The sequence below is a fragment of the Manis pentadactyla genome, chromosome 16, assembly GCF_030020395.1.
Source record: "Manis pentadactyla isolate mManPen7 chromosome 16, mManPen7.hap1, whole genome shotgun sequence".
In the NCBI taxonomy this organism is placed as follows: Eukaryota; Metazoa; Chordata; class Mammalia; order Pholidota; family Manidae; genus Manis; species Manis pentadactyla.
Genome location: NC_080034.1, coordinates 49961082 through 49981106, shown reverse-complemented (window position 1 = coordinate 49981106; position 20025 = coordinate 49961082).

The window sequence follows — 20025 nt, the reverse complement described above, 5'->3', positions numbered from 1 at the left end:
GTCCTGCCAGGAATCTGGAACAAAACAAAATAGGACCACATGCCCCTGGTCAAACTACCTCTAGGTCAAACTACTTCTGGGTCAAAATACTGGCATCTAAGCCTAGACAGAGCAGGGCTGCTCCAAAGCTTGGCAGCTTTGAGGAACAGAGAGGCCTTGGATTTGCCCCTCACTCTTTAATGCGCCCACTGGTTTTCATTAGCACAAACGTGGCCCCATTTTGGTAATCAAAGGAGGAAAAAGCAAATCTGTGGAAGGCAAGGCAAGGAAATCCATGACCAGCTGCCTAAAAATAGACCCGAGGCCTCAGCACCTAAGGAAACAAGCACCAGCCCCTCGCTGTGAGCCTGGGCCCACACGCATTTGTTAGGAGCAAGGATTTTCAGCGTAGACCCGAAATGTGCCAGCTTCCAACGCTGAGCCCCGGTCTTAAATGGAATCTCTGTCTGTGATGACCTTTGACAGGAGCTGTCAAGCTGAGCTTTTCTTGAAATGTAGACAGGCGCTAGAGCGTTTGCCCTCGCACCAGCGGCAGGGCTCCCGACAGGTACGGGCTACAGGGTCTGCCCTGCGTCAGGAGGGAAATGCCTACAGTAAATCACCCAGTTGGAGAAATAGGAGCCAACATCTCTAGAGCAGAATTTCTTGTGAAACGCCAAGATTTTGAGAGGAGAGACCCTTTTGACATGTCATGCTGTGCATAGATGCTACATCTCTGTTAAAGGAAAAAAAGCTCCAATTTAAAGTGATAAGAAAGCCGTGAAACACGACCTGCAAATTATGTCATTCCCTCCTTTGCCTTCCCCCAAGGCAAATAAAAGTCTTGAAATAAAAATGTTTTCACTTATTTTCAAGTCTTTGCATGGGTTGCACCTTTAGTCATACATTCTCTGGAATATTACTCACAAGCAGCTTAAATGGAAGCGATTAGCATGAATGAATACCCTTTCTTAATGGCTGGATCCTGGATGAAGTCAGTTGTAAAGCCCAGACAGTCAGATGAAGAAAAACAATTAATAGAATTTGCCTTCACCGAAAAGAAACTTGGATTGCTTGCATAGTTACGTGTCAAGGGAAATGAATATGGGTTGATTATCAGGAAAAATAGACTGAATCCTGCCCACGGTAAATTTGCAAATTTGCTTCAAGCAGAAAACCCAAGTCTGCAATCTCGAGGAACTGCATAGATGTATCATAAGACAAGATTTGGCCCAATGCCTAGAAGCTGATGAGGTCACAAAGCTCATTAATCAGGAAATAAGCCGTGAGCCAGGCTCTCATGCTGCTGTATTTCAACTGCCGAATGAAGACCTTTTCTGCCACCCCACCTACCATTATCAGAGGTAAAATATGATTCCCAGTGTTTTACCTTTTGGAATCTTACAGAGAGTCAGCAGGCACTCCTTCATGCCCCAGGCTGATTTTAGTTGGGGCTCTTCTTGCTCTGTCCGCAGGCATCTCAGGAGTTAATGGAAGTGATTCAAAGGCTCTTACTCCAATTCCTGCTATTTTAAGATACTTAGCTTTTCTTAGCCGTGGATTTCTTCTGTTGAAATCTGCCCGACTGAATTGGAAGCTGCCCAGAATCATCTACTTTGGAAATTACATTTGTGCATCTAGGGTATATTTGTCGTTCCACCCACGCTCAAGCCACTTTTTGAGAAGTGCAGAGCAAGTCATGTGACAGTCATCAGTGTATTTGCACCCTTTTTTGTTTAAAAACATAATCTGCATTACAAATTGCACCAATTCCTGTATGTAGTAAGTCATCATTCAATAAAAAGCACAAATGTATGCCTGTCACATTCAACATAATAAACTGCAAGTAAATACATCTTTTCTTAGTCCAAATCAGTCAGTAAATGATGTCTTTATTTTCTCTGTTAGGCACCAAGTTTGCAATCAGCTTTATTCTCGATTCTCTCAGGCCAAGCTCATGCCGCTTTGAAGCAGTGGAAGAGCGAGCTTTCGTCAGAAGCGTTTGGACATGTGGGGACAGGAACATAGCTGAAGCAATCCATTTCTCCAGTTCACTTCTTTCTACTCCTCCTCATCTCTCCAATACTACCATCGTCTTCATCATCATCTCCATCTAAAAAAAATTTATTACATAGCGTCTGCACCTGTAGGCGAAACTCTAACAGGCAAGATGTTGTTTCCTGTCTGTTATGGGTGAGTTTGCAAATTAGGAAGGTGTGTAGGAGAAACACCCTGGGCTTTGAAGTTAGACAAAACTGGGTTGGACTCAGTCTCATCCCCTAATATTTGGCCTTGTTAATATTAGTTAACCCCTCATGGCCTCAGTTTTCTTATCTACAAAATGGACATGTTCTTATGGAAAAAGACATGCTGTCTAGGCTATACTTCCTATGGACATATTATTAATAGCAGTGATTATAATAATTATAATAACGTTTACCATGATCTCCTTTAATTCTACAATAGGTGGGTAAGGTTGGCTCTGTCAATTCCTTTTTATAGATGAAGAAAGTGCTATTCAAATAACCAGATCTTTCTGCTTTAAAATTGGATTCCTTTGTCATAAAGATCATGACCACCCTGTGCTTCTTCCTGTCCCTCAGACAATTCAAGCTCACTTCTGACTTAAGATCCTTGTATTAGCTGATTTCTCAGCCTGGGAAATTCTGCCTTCAGATTTTACTTGTCTGACTACTTCTCATTATTTGGGTTTCAACTCAAACTCCCCCTCCTCAGAGAAGTCCTCCTTGACCATCCTATTAACACAGGCTTCTCATCCCAACTGCAGCCTTAGTGCCCTACAGCAGTTTGTTCCCTTTCATAGTCCTGTGCCTTCTTAGCAGTGCAGGAGTGCATGAGGCGTGATGGTCAAGAACGTGGGTTTGGAATATGATGGTCTGTGTTCAGGTTTTAGTCTCCCCACTTCCTGGCAGGGTGGCCCTGGCCAGCAACAACCTTTCTGTGCCTCAGTTTCCTTATCTGTACAATGGGGATGACGATAAAATCACCACTGAGACTAAATCAGTTAATGCACGTGGAGCATGTAATCCAATGTCTGATGCAAAAGCTCAGGAAATACTGGTTAAGCTTTTATGGTCACATGGCCACCTCACTCTGCAGCGTGACTCCGGCTGCTTGTGTTCGCTTATTGTCACCCCCACCACAATGAAGGCATGGAGCCAACCTGTCCTGTTGGCTACTGTACCCTCAGCACCTAGAATGGCATGCAATAGGGACCCGATAAATACGTGTTTTTCATGAACAAAAGAACAGGTGGTATGTTTATGTTACAGACCAATGAACAAAGGCTTGGCAGGTGAGGACAGAGTTCCTGCATATTTAGGTGAGAGGCTAAATATGCAGGCTCCTTTGTCTATTTCACGGCATATTATGTGTTCCACCCTTTGGTGTCTTCCAAAGCCCTCTGTTTGCCTCCAGGTTGGGGTCTGTGAAGTCTAGCAAAGATCTCATCTAAGCAACACCAGCACACACGTGCTCATCACCCACGGGCGTGACCTATTAAACTGTTGTGGCTCAGGGAGAAAAAGTCATGTTAAACCCTTTAGAAATAAAGTGGATTTTATACCTACTGAAGCAGCAGGCCACCCCTATAAAAAGTCGGCGTCAACATAAAAATAGCACAGTATCCAGAAAGTAAGCAAGAAGGAGGGGGCATTGGCAAAAGCCACTTCTGTCACACACGCCCTCTCATGCCACAAAACAGGGGCTCTCTCCCAAACAGCACAAGCTCCCAACCTTGATGGTGCTGTTTTTCCAGGAGGGACTGGAATCTGCACTGGCTCAGAGAGGTTGTTCAGTTCAATTAGTCATCCAATTGCATGAAGCCCTACCAGGTGGTCATGACCCCTTTGCAGCCATCTCTCTAACTGGCCAACCAACCACAACAACTGTCACCATCCTCACCTGTCACTATCTCAGTTACCTGTGCCCACCTGCTTGCTTCCTCTGTACATGACAGTTTGGCTACCACTAGAGTGACATACATCCCTGTTTGTCCAGGCAGGTTCAGTTCAGACACGTCATCCTCAAGTACTTCCTAGCAGCAACCCCTTTTCAATAGTGTCCCAGTTTGGACATTAAATGACATGGCCCCCTGATTATGCTGCCCATCAGATATCCAGGCTCTGTTAAAGACAAACAGAACACTTTACCTAAGTTCCACCAGCTAAAATCTCTCCTGAAGCCTTAAATGTTGAGGAAAGAGACAGAACAGAGACTATAGGGCCAAGACCATTTGTTTCAGCAATGGAGTAAGCTGCTGTGGCTGAAACCTTCTGAAGCTGCCTGGTTGTTTAGGTTTTGCTTTGATCCTGGGAGCAGGCCCCACTTCAATTTCTTTGACTAAATCCACTGTGGCTTAAACAGTCTAGAGTTGGTTTCTGTAACTACAATTCGCAAATCCTCATTGATACAAGCATTTTTTCTAAATTCTCAATAGTGTTAGGAAAGAGTATAAAACCTAAATGTGATTTATTCCCACTAGATGTTTAAACACTTTAACAGTAAGGTATTAACAAAGGGCCACGTGGTGGAAGCTGCTTGGGCTGAGGGTGGGGGTGGGGGAATTGATAAGGGCCTGGCCGTACCTGTTAGAGTTTTTTAAACCTACCAATAAGATTAAGACAAAAGTAAAGGAAAGATATAACTGGCTTAGGCGACATCCGGGGAAGACTGTGAACCCTGTAGTACTCAGCCAATGAGGAACCAGGGGAGGGACTCCCGCACTAGGCGATAAATTATTGGCGCCAAACTCCCCAGGTGTGCCTACCCACCAGACACCCGATCTTGCAAGACCGTCATTAAAACCTCACTCCGCTGTTCTCTTTGTCTCCGTGTCCACTTATTGAATATGGCCAGTGAGTGTGTTTCTCACAATAGGAAAAAAGGAAATCCATATCAGGTTATAGATGATGAGCACATTTTTCATGAGGTTTTCTCAAGAAAGAGTAAATTCCTAGAAACTTGTTAAAGGACTCAAAACAAATATCTATTCTATGAAGCAAGTTATAAGAATCAAAATATGACATTGTGCTGAGAGGGCAAGGAAGCTGGTAGTACTGAAGAAAGATTTTAATTACCAAACAATGCTATGACAAAGTTTTAAAGAAAACCAGCAATAGTGAGTATCAGAATGGATACTGCTTGAAATCGACAATTTGTATGGGGAAGTGAATGCTTCTGATTTTGTCCTATGTAAAAGAATTTTGAAAATTTTAGGTACCCTTTGAACATTTTTAACTTGAAATCTAAAACTTTTCATCAAAATATAAATGACTTGTTTTGTAAATAAAACATTGAACATTTTATAAGATGAAATGAGATGAGGAATGACTACAATTAAAACAAATATTTTACAACATAGATTTGATTTTAATTAAAGCTTTAACCAACTTGTATAATTCATACTAAATCTAGAAGTAATTACAGAACTTTTTTATCTGAGAATTTTATCCAACATATCTTGAAATCTGGTGCTTTGGGAAAATATTCCAGCTTCATTTGAAAGAACTGGCTCCCTAACCTGTTCTGCTTCAGTTATTCTGAATTCAGAACATTCCAACTCTGGCCAATCTTTTCCTATAATAAAACACACATAGCTGACAAGGAAATGCAGGAAAACCAGACTCAAATAAATGTATTAATCATTAATGGGTAATCCCCAAACCAATACTTGGAATTATCCCTTTGTTGATGACCAGGAAGTATTTACACTCAAGGCATTGCACCACAATACAGTGTGCATGTCTTTCTTCTTTTAAATGGGAGGAGGGACAGTGGGGACATAGACATATTTCCCAGCAATTTTAGGAAATAAAATGGAACTCATGCAAATCAGAGGAGCCCTTGAGGAATATGTTCATGTGCTTTCAGCACTGAAAAAGCATGTGAAAAAACAAACCCCATGGAAAAAACAAAGTAAAAGATTCAAGGATAAAAGTCAGCAGAATCTAGGAGATAGATAATAAAGTTCTAGTATACAGATAAATAGATAAGTGATTCTCAACACATAGAGGAAATCACTAAGTAAAGGAAAATCTAAGACCAGTAACTGACAATTAAATTACTCATGATGTTCAAGACAACATTGCTTGAGAGTGATTAATATCTTGGAACATGTTGGTGAAAGTATGGAATTCCAGAGTGAAGAGAGAATCCAATAGCACCAAGCCTAACTTTATTTCCTCTACAAAAATTAGCTGACTGACCAGATTTCCTTGTTATATTGGACACTAGCAAAGATCAGCAAGAAGTCAGTACTGCTTTGGAATTCTTGTGAAACATAAGAATTCTTTTCCTGGTTAATATTTAAATTTCTTACAGCTGTATAATGATAAGACGTCATATTAGGAAAGAAATTTGTCCACCATTCTGGTACTCAGAGGATAGCTGAGTAGCGTTCCAAAATAATCTCCATTGAAATATTTTGAGAAGCAGCAGCAGGAGGGATGGTCATGGAAAAAAATGCCTGTGCAGGAAGGGGTGAAATAGGTGAAGGGGATAAAGAGGAACAAAATCTCAATTATAATATAAAGAAGTCATGGGAATGAAAGTAACATCCTTCTAGGCTGACAGGTAGTTACTATGTAGATAATTGTCAAATCACTATGTTGTATATCTGAAACAGGTATGATATTGTATATAATTATACTTCAATAAAAAAATATGTAAAAATAATGTCAGAGGTCAGGGCTAGACTAAGGTAAGCAAGAGGTGGCAGGGATGCAAAATTAAGGAGATCCTCATAGTCATGTGCCAATTCTGTGCTTGCACAAGCCTAAGAAAGTGGGCCTCCTTAAATATTGCTTCCTGGGTATCTGGATTGTTTCACCATTCTTAAATTATACCCAAGTAACAGTAACAATTATGATACTGAATAGAACATAATTCCTCAAAGGAAAGTACGTAATGCAATATTAATACATTACCTTCAGGTAATGGAGGAAAATTTCAGAGAACAGTAATGAAACCAAGGCTTCTGTTCTTGGATGAGATGTCTGGATATCTCAGTGTGCCAGTTTCCTCACTGTAGCTTTTTTCCTAGTGTTTTTCTACTCCATAAGTTAACTTAAGAAATAAAGCATTAAGAAAACAATGAGAAAGATGGTGGTGTGAGAGGAGAGACAGAGGCTTCCTCCTAAAACTGGATACAATTAGAAAATATAGTTGGCGCAACTAATCCTGAGAGAGCAAGAGGAAGGAGGACAGCGTCAGACTGCACACACCTGAAGAAAAGAGCAGACCTCACGGAACAGGGTAACGTACCAGAGCTGTGGATCTGCGGGACCCAAGCCCCTCCCCCACCTCAGCTCACTGGCAGGAGGAAGATAAATGGAGCAGGAAGGGAGTGGAAGGCTTCGGACTGCTGAATACTTAGCTCCGGAGATCTGCGCTGGGAGCACAAACCTACATTTCATGGTGCTTTCATGAGACTCACATGACTACCAGGTTGGAAAGTTAATACAGGCAGAGTTCCTGGGGAGACTGCGATTCTGGCCGCTTGTGGAAAGCAGGGATCCATATCTGGTTGCTCAGGGACAAAAACTTATACCTGTGTGCCTGGCCCACTGGCTCAGGCAGTGGAGACAGGCACAGTAGCCGGGAGGCGGGGAACAGCTCTTTCCTCCCCCCAGGCACCAGTACCGCTCACCTGCGACCCCCAACATTGCTTCAGGGGCTGAGCAGCTCCAGAATAGAGCTTCTGGACACTAGAGGGCGCCATATACAAACATGAAATGCCAAAGGAACCTTGTCCAGAGTAAAATTATTAATACAACCCCCAAGAAAGATTTAAATGATATGGACCTCGTGACTCTTTCTGAAAGGGAGTTCAAAATAAAAATCATCAACATTCTAATGGAGGTATGGAAAGACATCCAAGATCTCAGGAATGAATTCAGGTCGGAGATTCAATCATTGAAGAGCACGATATAGGGTATTAAAAGTAGGTTGGATACGGTGGAGGAGACCAATAAATGAAATAGAAACTAGAGAAGAGGAATACAAAGAAGCAGAGGCACAGAGACAAAAAAGGATCTCTAAGAATGAAAGAATATTGAGAGAACTGTGTGGCCAATTCAAGCGCAACCAATTCACATTATAGGGATACCAGAAGAAGACAGAAAGGGATAGAAAGTGGCTTTGATCGGGTAGTTGCTGAAAACTTCCCCAATCTGGGGAAGGAAATAGTTTCTCAGGCCATGGAGATTCACAGATCTCCCAACACAAGGGACCGAAGGAAGACAACACCAAGACACATAGTAATTAAAATGGGAAAGATCAAGGATAAGGACAGTTAAAAGCAGCCAGAGACAGAAATAAGATCACATACAAAGGAGAGCCCATCAGGCTAACATCAGACTTCTCAGCAGAAACCTTACAGGTCAGAAAGGAGTGCCATGATGTATTTAATGCCATGAAGCAGAAGGGCCTGGTACCAAGATTACTTTATCTGGCAAGACTATCATTTAAATATGAAGGAGGGATTAAACAATTTCCAGATAAGCAAAAGCTGAGAGAATTTACCTCCTACAAACCATCTCTACAGTCTATTTTCGAGGGATTGCTATAGATGGAAGTGTTCCTAAGGTTGAACAGCTGTCACCAGAGGTAATAAAACCACAGTAAAGAAAGTAGAACAGCTAATTATGAAGCAAATGCAAAAGTAAATTAACTATCCCCAAAGTCAATCACGGGCTAGATAAAAAGTACAGAATTTGATACCTAATATATAGAGAATGAAGGAGGAAGAAAAAGGAGGAGAAATAGAAAAGAATCTTGAGATTGTGTTTGTAACAGCATACTAAGTGAGTTAAGTTAAACTCTTAGATAGTAAGAAAAGTAACCTGGAACCTTTGGTAACCATGAATCTAAAGCCTGAAATGGCAATAAGTACATACCTATCGATAATCACCCTAAATGTAAATGGACTGAATGCACCAATCAAAAGACATAGAGTCACTGAATGGATAAAAAAACAAGACCCATCTATATGCTGCTTTCAAGAGACTCACCTCAAACCCAAAGACATGCACAGACTAAAAGTCAAGGGATGGAAAAATATATTTCATGCAAACAATAGGGAGAAAAAAGTAGGTATTGCAGTACTAGTATCAGACAAAATAGACTTCAAAACAAAGAAAGTAACAAGAGATAAAGAAGGACATTATATAATGATAAAAGGCTCAGTCCAACAAGAGGATATAACCATTATAAATATATATGCACCCAACACAGGAGCACCAGCATATGTGAAACAAATACTAACAGAACTAAAGGAGGAAATAGAATGCAATGCATTCATTTTAGGAGACTTCAACACACCACTCACTCCAAAGGATAGATCCACCAGACAGAAAATAAGTAAGGACACAGAGGCACTGAACAACACAGTAGAACAGATGGACCTAATAGACATCTATAGAACTCTACATCCAAAAGCAACAGGATACACATTCTTCTCAAGTGCACATGGAACATTCTCCAGAATAGACCACATACTGGCCCACAAAAAGAGCCTCAGTAAATTCCAAAAGACTGAAATCCTACCAACCAACTTTTCAGACCACAAAGGTATAAAAATAGAAATAAATTGTACAAAGAAAGCCAAAAGGCTCACAAACACATGGAGGCTTAACAACACGCTCCTAAATAATCAATGGATCAATGACCAAATCAAAATGGAGATCCAGCAATATATGGAAATAAATGACAACAACAACACAAAGCCCCAACTTCTGTGGGATGCAGTGAAAGCAGTCTTAAGAGGAAAGTATATAGCAATCCACGCATATTTAAAGAAGGAAGAACAAACCCAAGTGAATAGTCTAATGTCGACAATTATCAACATTGGAAAAAGAAGAACAAATGAGGCCTAAACTCAGCAGAAGGACGGACATAATAAAGATCAGAGAAGAAATAAATAAAATTGAGAAGAACCAAACAGTAGAAAAAAAAATCAATGAAACCAAGAGCTGGTTCTTTGAGAAAATAAACAAAATAGATAAGCTTCTAGCCAGACTTATTAAGAGAAAAAGAGAATCAACACACATCAACAGAATCAGAAACGAGAAAGGAAACATCACGATGGACCCAACAGAAATACAAAGAGTTATTAGAGACTACTATGAAAACTTATATGCTAAGAAGCTGGAAAACCTAGAAGAAATGGACAACTTCCTAGAAAAATACAACCTTCCAAGACTGAACAAAGAAGAAACACAAAATCTAAACAAACCAAACACCAGCAAAGAAATTGAAGTGGTAATCAAAAAACTACCCAAAAACAAAACCCCCAGGCCAGATGGATTTACCTCAGAATTTTAACAGACATACAGAGAAGATATAATACCCATTCTCCTTAAAGTTTTCCAAAAAAATAGAAGAGGAGGGAATACTCCCAAACTCATTCTATGAAGCCAACATCACCCTAATACCAAAACCAGGCAAAGACCCCACCAAAAAAGAAAATTACAGACCAATATCCCTGATGAACGTAGGTGCAAAAATACTCAACAGAATATTAGCAAACCGAATTCAAAAATACATCGAAAGGATCATACACCATGACCAAGTGGGATTCATCCCAAGGATGCAAGGATGGTACAACATCCAAAAATCCATCAACATCATTTACCACATAAACAAAAAGAAGGACAAAAACCACACGATCATCTGCAAGGATGCTGAAAAAGCATTCGACAAAATTCAACATCCATTCATGATGAAAACTCTCAACAAAAAGGGGTATAGAGGGCAGGTACCTCAACATAATATAGGCCATATATGATAAACCCACAGCCAACATCATACTGAACAGTGAAAAGCTGAAAGCTTTTCCTCTGAGATCGGGAACAAGACAGGGAGGCCCACTCTCCCCACTGTTATTCAACATAGCACTGGAGGTCCTAGCCATGGCAATTAGACAAAACAAAGAAATACAAGGAATCCAAATTGGTAAAGAAGAAGTCAAACTGTCACTATTTGCAGATCACATGATAGTGTACATAAAAAACCCGAAAGACTCCACTCCAAAACTACTAGAACTGATATCAGAATACAGCAAAGTTGCAGGATACAAAATTAACACACAGAAATCTGTGGCTTTCCTATACACTAACAATGAACTAATAGAAAGAGAAATCAGGAAAACAATTCCATTCACCATTGCATCAAAATGAATAAAATACTTAGGAATAAACCTTACCAAGGAAGTGAAAGACCTATACCCTGAAAACTATAAGACACTCTTAAGAGAAATTAAAGAGGACACTAACAAAAGGAAACTCATCCCATACTCTTGGCTAGGAAGAATTAATATCATGAAAATGGCCATCCTGCCCAAAGCAATATACAGATTTGATACAATCCCTATCAAATTACCAACAACATTCTTCAATGAACTGGAACAAATAGTTCAAAAATTCATATAGAAACACCAAAGACCCCAAATAGCCAAAGCAATCCTGAGAAGGAAGAATAAAGTGGGAGGGATCTCGCTCCCCAACTTCAAGCTCTACTACAAAGCCACAGTAATCAAGACAGTTTGGTACTGGCACAAGAACAGAGCCACAGACCAGTGAAACAGAATAGAGATCCCAGATATTAACCCAAACATATATGGTCAATTAATATATGATAAAGGAGCCATGGACATACAATGGGGAAATGACAGTCTCTTCAACAGCTGGTGTTGGCAAAACTGGACAGCTACATGTAAGAGAATGAAACTGGATCACTGTCTAACCCCATACACAAAAGTAAATTCGAAATGGATCAAAGACCTGAATGTAAGTCATGAAACCATAAAACTCTTAGAAAAAGACATAGGCAAAAATCTCTTGGACATAAACATGAGCGACTTCTTCATGAACATATCTCCCTGGGCAAGGGAAACAAAAGCACAAATGAACAGGTGGGACTATATCAAGCTGAAAAGCTTTTGTACAGCAAAGGACACCGTCAACAGAACAAAAAGTTACCCTACAGTATGGGAGAATATATTCATAAATGACAGATCCGAATCCGACAAAGGGTTGACATCCAAAATCTATAAAGAGCTCACACACCTCAACAAACAAAAAGCAAATAATCCTATTAAAAAATGGGCAGAGGAGCTGAACAGACAGTTCTCCAAAGAAGAAATTCAGATGGCCACAGATACATGAAAAGATGCTCCACATCGCTTGTCATCAGAGAAATGCAAATTAAAACAGTGAGATATTACCTCACACCAGTAAGGATCGCCACCATCGAAAAGACAAACAACAACAAATGTTGGTGAGGTTGCAGAGAAAGGGGAACCCTCCTACACTGCTGGTGGGAATGCAAATTAGTTCTACCATTGTGGAAAGCAGTATGGAGGTTCCTCAAAAAGCTCAAAATAGAAATACCATTTGACCCAGGAATTCCACTTCTAGGAATTTACCCTAAGAATGCAGAAGCCCAGTTTGAAAAAGACAGATGCACCCCTATGTTTATCACAGCACTATTTACAATGGCCAAGAAATGGAAGCAACCTAACTGTCCATCAATAGATGAATGGATAAAGAAGATGTGGTACATATACACAATCGAATATTATTCAGCCATAAGAAGAAAACAAATCCTACCATTTGCAACAACATGGATGGAGCTAGAGCTAGAGGTATTATGCTCAGTGAAATAAGCCAGGCAGAGAAAGACAAGTACCAAATGATTTCACTCATATGTGGAGTATAAGAACAAAGAAAAACTGAAGGAACAAAATAGCAGCAGAATCACAGAACCCAAGAATAGACTAACGATTACCAAAGGGAAAGGGACTGGGCAGGAGGGGTGGGAAGGGAGGGATAAGGGCAGGGAAAAAGAAAGGGGGTCTTACGATTAGCATATATAATGTGGGGAGGGCATAGGGAGGGATGTGCAACACAGAGAAGACAAGTAGTGAGTCTACAGCATCTTACTATGCTGATAGAGAGTGAATGTAATGGGGTTTGTGGGGGAGGACTTGGTGAAGGGGGGAGTCTAGTAACCATAATGTTCTTCATGTAACTAAAGATTAATGATAATAAAATGAATAAAAAAGAAAAAAAAAGAAACAATGAATTTGGGGGCACAATGCAGCAAAATGTAATATTCCCACAAAATGGACTTAGTGGAGAAGTACTTCTCTAAGCCTTAAATTCTTTCATAATTAAATTAAACTAAATGAAAATAAATTAAATTATTCAGAACAAAATTTATAAGAAGTAAAACAAAAGGAAATAGAGGCAAGATTGATGAGACCAAGCTAAGAGATTATAAGATAAAAGGACAAGCTTTCTTTAAAATAAATAAATCACTAACAGGAGTAATGAAGATGCAAAAAGAAGCACACATGCTCTATCTTAGAATACAGAGGAAATGAATATACTAAAAAGACAATTTGATAAAATATTTGAAGATTTTGTAAATGTATATTAAATTCTGTATAAAATGGATGATTCTCCAAGAAAACACAAATTGTCAAAATTGATGGAGGAAAACACAGAACTCCTTAACAGGCCTCTAAACATGATGAAAATTGAGAAAGTTATTAAAGAACTCTCCTCAAAATGGCTTTAAACTTACATAGTTTTACAGAACAGTGCTTTTAAGCCTTCAGATAAGACCAACAGTAATAAAATTTTCCATTCTAGTTAATTTTTCTCAGAATATTTTGAAATAAGGGAAGTTTCCCTTTTTTTGAAATCAGCATAAACCCCATTAAGACACATATGCATACAGAGTCAATGTCATGTGTCAGTACAACAGCCAAAGTTCTAAATAAGCTACTAGTGAATCAGATCCTGTGGTATATGAGAATACTCCTGCAAGTTTGCTCAGTATTAAGAAATTTTAAAATGTATTAATATAATTCATAATACTTAATAGTCAAAAGAGAGAGAAAACAGATCATCTCATTGTTAGATATCAATAAGCTATTTGAGAAAAGTGAATTAATTTCATGACTCAATGTTAGAAATGAATGTCAGAATAGAATTGTTAATGTTAGAAACAACTCAAGGGATGGGGGAGATGCTTCCTCAGCTCACAATTGCATCTATTCTGAAGCCATTAGGAAACATGAATAGTAACTCCTTCAAACCATCAAATGAGAAAAGATAACTTAAAAGCCTTTGACATATAGTGTTATGTGTCTGAAAAATCAATCCCCAGAGGCTCAGAAAGCCTAGACATGCTGGGCCATTGCTCTTCTTATCTCCAATGGCAAACTGATGCTTCCAGGGTCATGGCTTCTTGGGAAGCCTGAACTCATTCATGTTGCTGTTTGGGAACTTAGACTTTGATCCCCAAACTGACAATATAGATTGTCCTGGTGCCTTTCCTCCTGTTCTGATGCTGGAGGATACAGCAAAGGAGGATGAGGGAGAAGACCAGGAAGGACATGGAAGCAGAGCCCAGGATGTCAGACCTAAGCCAAAGAGAGAAGAGAAGCTTTGAAATGGATGAAATGTTGATTTATTTAAAGTGAATGTTTCACTTTTTACACACATAAAAGTGTACAAATCATAACGTACACTTTTTACTAAGTAAAAACACCTATGTGAGTAGCATCCACAGAACAGGATACTCCCAGCACCCAGGGGGCCTCTTTCAGTCCCTCCATTCTGTCACTACTTCCACTCCTACCCAAGGGGAATCCCTAACTTGATGTTTAATAGGATAGACTTATTTTGTCTGTTTTTTAAAAATCTATTAAATTTGGGAAAAAGGTATTGTCTTCTTTCACTTAATACAGTGTTTATAAGATCCTTCCATAGTGTTGTGTATTGTGATCCGTTTATTCTCATTGCTGTGTGAATAGACTCTAATTTATTTACTCATTCTTTTCTTGATAATTTAACTGACTCCTGTTGGGCTATTATAAGTAGTGCTCCTATTAACATTGCTGTATATTTCCTTTTGAATGGAAATGTATATTTCTAAGTGAAATGACTAAGTCATTGGAATATCTAGATTCTACTTTAGGAGATACTGGCAATCACCTTTCCAAAGTTTGAATGTATATACATACTCATATCGTGTGCATTTCATTATGGGTTGCTCCACACCCTTGCCAACATTTGTTGTTTTCCATCTTATCCATTTTATCCATTGTGTTAAGTGTGTAGTGATATCTCACTGTGGTTTTGATTTTCATTTCTCTAATGTCTAATGAAATTGAGTACCTTTTTATATATTTACAAGCCATTTAGAATTTCTTTTCTATGAAGTCTCTGTTTAAGACATTGATTCATTTTTCCATTGAGTTTTCTGCCTTTTTTCCCTCTTTTCCTGTATTTAATTTGTCCATCCATTATATTACTACTCTCTTTTTTTTCCTTCTTTTTGTTTTCTACAAACACTGCTTCCTCTCTATATTATAAATACCCAGCAGACAGACCCAGAGGGTTCTCTTCTCAGTAGCACTCTCAGAGCCTGATAATCTGTTTTCTTTGAAACTCCTGCTCAAAAATACCTGTTGAGAGGCGGAGCCAACATGGCGGCGTGAGTAGGACAGTGGGAATCTCCTCCCAAAAACATATATACTTTTGAAAATACAACAAACACAACTAGCCCTAAAAGAGAGACCAGAAGACGCAGGACAGTGGCCAGACTGCAGCTACACCAGCGAGAACCCAGCGACTGGTGAAAGGGGTAAGATATAAGCCCCGGCCCGGCGGGACCCGAGCACACCTCCCCCCAGCTCCTGGTGGGAGAACAATAGGCAGAGCGGGAGGGAGACGGAGCCCAGGACTGCCGAACACCCAGCCCCAGCCATCCGGGCCAGAGCGCAGACACAGTATATGCCCAGGGGGCCCTGGATACTGGGAGAACAGGGAGTAAGACCTCTGAGCGGGTGCTGAAGCTGATGCCCCTGTGACAAAGAAAAGCGGGGGCTTTTTGAAAGTCTTAAAGGGACAGGGACTTAACAGCTTGACGGAAAAAACCCAGGTCACAGTACAGCAGCTGGAAATTACAGGGAAAACCGGGTGCACTAACCCCCTGGGCAACAGCTCTGAGACCCCTCACGGAGGCAAACAGTCAAGCAGCCCCCCCATCCATCACCCCACCGGGCGCTGCGAAAGCAGAGAAGCAGCCTGAGACAAATTCCGCCCACAGAAAGGGAAATTTCTCCCTCCCGGCCAGGCAAGACACAAAGACCCACTCTACACGCAATTACCCAACACAAGCCACTAGGGGTCGCAGTTGCCCCAGTAAAGAAAGGCCAGTAGTAAGTGAAAATTTTGGCCCTCCCAGCTGACAGTCAATAGCACCTGTCAACATGAAAAGGCAAAAAAATATGATCCAGACAAGACTAACCCAGACAGCTTCGGCATCTGCTACATCTTCCCCTGAGAAGGAATCTGGGGAGATAGATTTAGCCAGTCTACCTGAAAAAGAATTCAAAACAAAAGTCATAACCATGCTGATGGACTTGCAGAGAAATATGCAAGAACTAAGGAAGGAGAATTCAGAAATAAAACAAGCTCTGGAAGGACTTCAAAACAGAATGGACGAGATGCAAGAGACCATTAATGGACTAGAAAACAGAGAACAGGAAAGCAGAGAAGCTGATGCAGAGAGAGATAAAAGGATCTCCAGGAATGAAAGAATTTTAAGAGAGCTGAGTGATCAATATAAAAGAAATAATATAAGAATCATAGGCATTCCAGAAGAAGTAGAGAGAGAAAAGGGGATAGAAAATGTCTTTGAAGAAATAATTGCTGAAAATTTCCCCAAACTAGGGGAAGAAATGGCCTCTCAGACCACAGAGGTACACAGAACTCCCATGACAGGGGATCCAAGGAGGGCAACACCAAGACACATAATAATTAAAATGGCAAAGATCAAAGACAAGGACAAAGTATTACAAGCAGCCAGAGAGAAAAAAAAGGTTACCTACAAAGGAAAACCCATCAGGCTATCATCAGACTTCTCAACAGAAACCCTACAGGCCAGAAGAGAATGGCATGATATACTTAATGCAATGAAACAGAAGGGCCTCGAACCAAGACTACTGTATCCAGCACGAATATCATTTAAATAGGAAGGAGGGATTAAACAATTCCCAGACAAGCAAAAGTTGAGGGAATTTGCCTCCCACAAACCACCTCTACAGGGCATCCTACAGGGACTGCTCTAGATGGGAGCACTCCTAAAAAGAGCACACAACAAAACACCCAACATATGAAGAAGGGAGGAGGAGGAATAAGAAGGGAGAGAAATAAAGAATCATCAGATTGTGTTTATAATAGCTCAACAAGCGAGTTAAGTTAGACAGTAAGACAGTAAAGAAGCTAACCCTAAACCTTTGGTAACCACAAACTTAAAGCCTGCAATGGCAATAAATTCATACCTTTCAATAATCACCCTAAATGTAAATGGACTGAATGCACCAATCAAAAGACACAGAGTAATAGAATGGATAAAAAAGCAAGATCCATCCATATGCTGCTTACAAGAGACTCACCTCAAACCCAAAGACGCGCACAGACTTAAAGTCAAGGGATGGAAAAAGATATTTCAAGCAAACAACAGAGAGAAGAAAGCAGGTGTTGCAATTCTGGTATCAGACAAAACAGACTTCAAAATAAAGAGAGTAACAAAAGACAAAGAAGGACATTACATAATGATAAAGGGCTCAGTCCATCAAGAGGATATAACCATTATAAATATATATGCACCCAATACAGGAGCACCAACATACCTGAAACAAATATTAACAGAACTAAAGGAGGAAGTAGAATGCAATGCATTCATTCTAGGAGACTTCAACACACCACTCACTCCAAAGGACAGATCCACCAGACAGAAAATAAGTAAGGACACAGAGGCACTGAACAACACACTAGAACAGATGGACCTAATAGACATCTACAGAACTCTACATCCCAAAGCAACAGGATACACGTTCTTCTCAAGTGCACATGGAACATTCTCCAGAATAGACCACATACTAGGACACAAAAAGAGCCTCAGTAAATTCCAAAAGATTGAAATCCTACCAACCAACTTTTCAGACCACAAAGGCATTAAACTAGAAATAAACTGTTCAAAGAAAGCAAAAAGGCTCACAAACACATGGAGGCTAAACAACACGCTCCTAAATAATCAATGGATCAATGACCAAATCAAAATGGAGATCCAGCAATATATGGAAACAAATGACAACAACAACACTAAGCCCCAACTTCTGTGGGACGCAGCAAAAGCAGTCTTAAGAGGAAAGTATATAGCACTCCAAGCATATTTAAAAAAGGAAGAGCAATCCCAAATGAACGGTCTAATGTCACAACTATCAAAATTGGAAAAAGAAGAACAAATGAGGCCTAAGGTCAGCAGAAGGAGGGACATAATAAAGATCAGAGAAGAAATAAATAAAATTGAGAAGAATAAAACAATAGCAAAAATCAATGAAACCAAGAGCTGGTTCTTCGAGAAAATAAACAAAATAGATAAGCCTCTAGCCAGACTTATTAAGAGGAAAAGAGAGTCAACACAAATCAACAGTATCAGAAAAGAGAAAGGAAAAATCACAACAGATCCCGCAGAAATACAAAGAATTATTAGAGACTACTATGAAAACCTATATGCTAACAAGCTGGGAAACCTAGGAGAAATGGACAACTTCCTAGAAAAATACAACCTTCCAAGACTGACCCAAAAAGAAACAGAAAATCTAAACAGACCAATTACCAGCAACGAAATTGAAGCGGTAATCAAAAAACTACCAAAGAACAAAACCCCCGGGCCAGATGGATTTACCTCGGAATTTTATCAGACATACAGGGAAGACATAATACCCATTCTCCTTAAAGTTTTCCAAGAAATAGAAGAGGAGGGGATACTCCCAAACTCATTCTATGAAGCTAACATCACCCTAATACCAAAACCAGGCAAAGACACCACCAAAAAAGAAAACTATAGACCAATATCCCTGATGAACGTAGACGCAAAAATACTCAACAAAATTTTAGCAAACCGAATTCAAAAATACATCAAAACCATCGTACACCATGACCAAGTGGGATTCATCCCAGGGATGCAAGGATGGCACAACATTCGAAAGTCCATCAATATCATCCACCACATCAACAAAAAGAAAGACAAAAACCACATGATCATCTCCATAGATGCTGAAAAAGCATTTGACAAAGTTCAACATCCATTCATGATAAAAACTCTCAGCAAAATGGGAATAGAGGGCAAGTACCTCAACATAATAAAGGCCATCTATGAAAAACCCACAGCCAACATTATATTGAATAGCGAGAAGCTGAAAGCATTTCCGCTGAGATCGGGAACTAGACAGGGATGCCCACTCTCCCCACTGTTATTTAACATTGTACTAGAGGTCCTAGCCACGGCAATCAGACAAAACAAAAAAATACAAGGAATCCAGATTGGCAAAGAAGAAGTCAAACTGTCACTATTTGCAGATGACATGATACTGTACATAAAAAACCCTAAAGACTCCACCCCAGAACTACTAGAACTGATATCGGAATACAGCAAAGTTGCAGGATACAAAATCAACACACAGAAATCTGTGGCTTTCCTATATACCAACAATGAACCAACAGAAAGAGAAATCAGGAAAACAACTCCATTCACAATTGCATCAAAAAAAATAAAATACCTAGGAATAAACCTAACCAAAGAAGTGAAAGACTTATATTCTGAAAACTACAAGTCACTCTTAAAAGAAATTAAAGGGGACACTAACAGATGGAAACGCATCCCATGCTCATGGCTAGGAAGAATTAATATCGTCAAAATGGCCATCCTGCCCAAAGCAATATACAGATTTGATGCAATCCCTATGAAACTACCAGCAACATTCTTCAATGAACTGGATCAAATAATTCAAAAATTCATATGGAACCACGAAAGACCCCGAATAGCCAAAGCAATCCTGAGAAAGAAGAATAAAGTAGGGGGGATCTCACTCCCCAACTTCAAGCTCTATTATAAAGCCATAGTAATCAAGACAATTTGGTACTGGCACAAGAACAGAGCCAC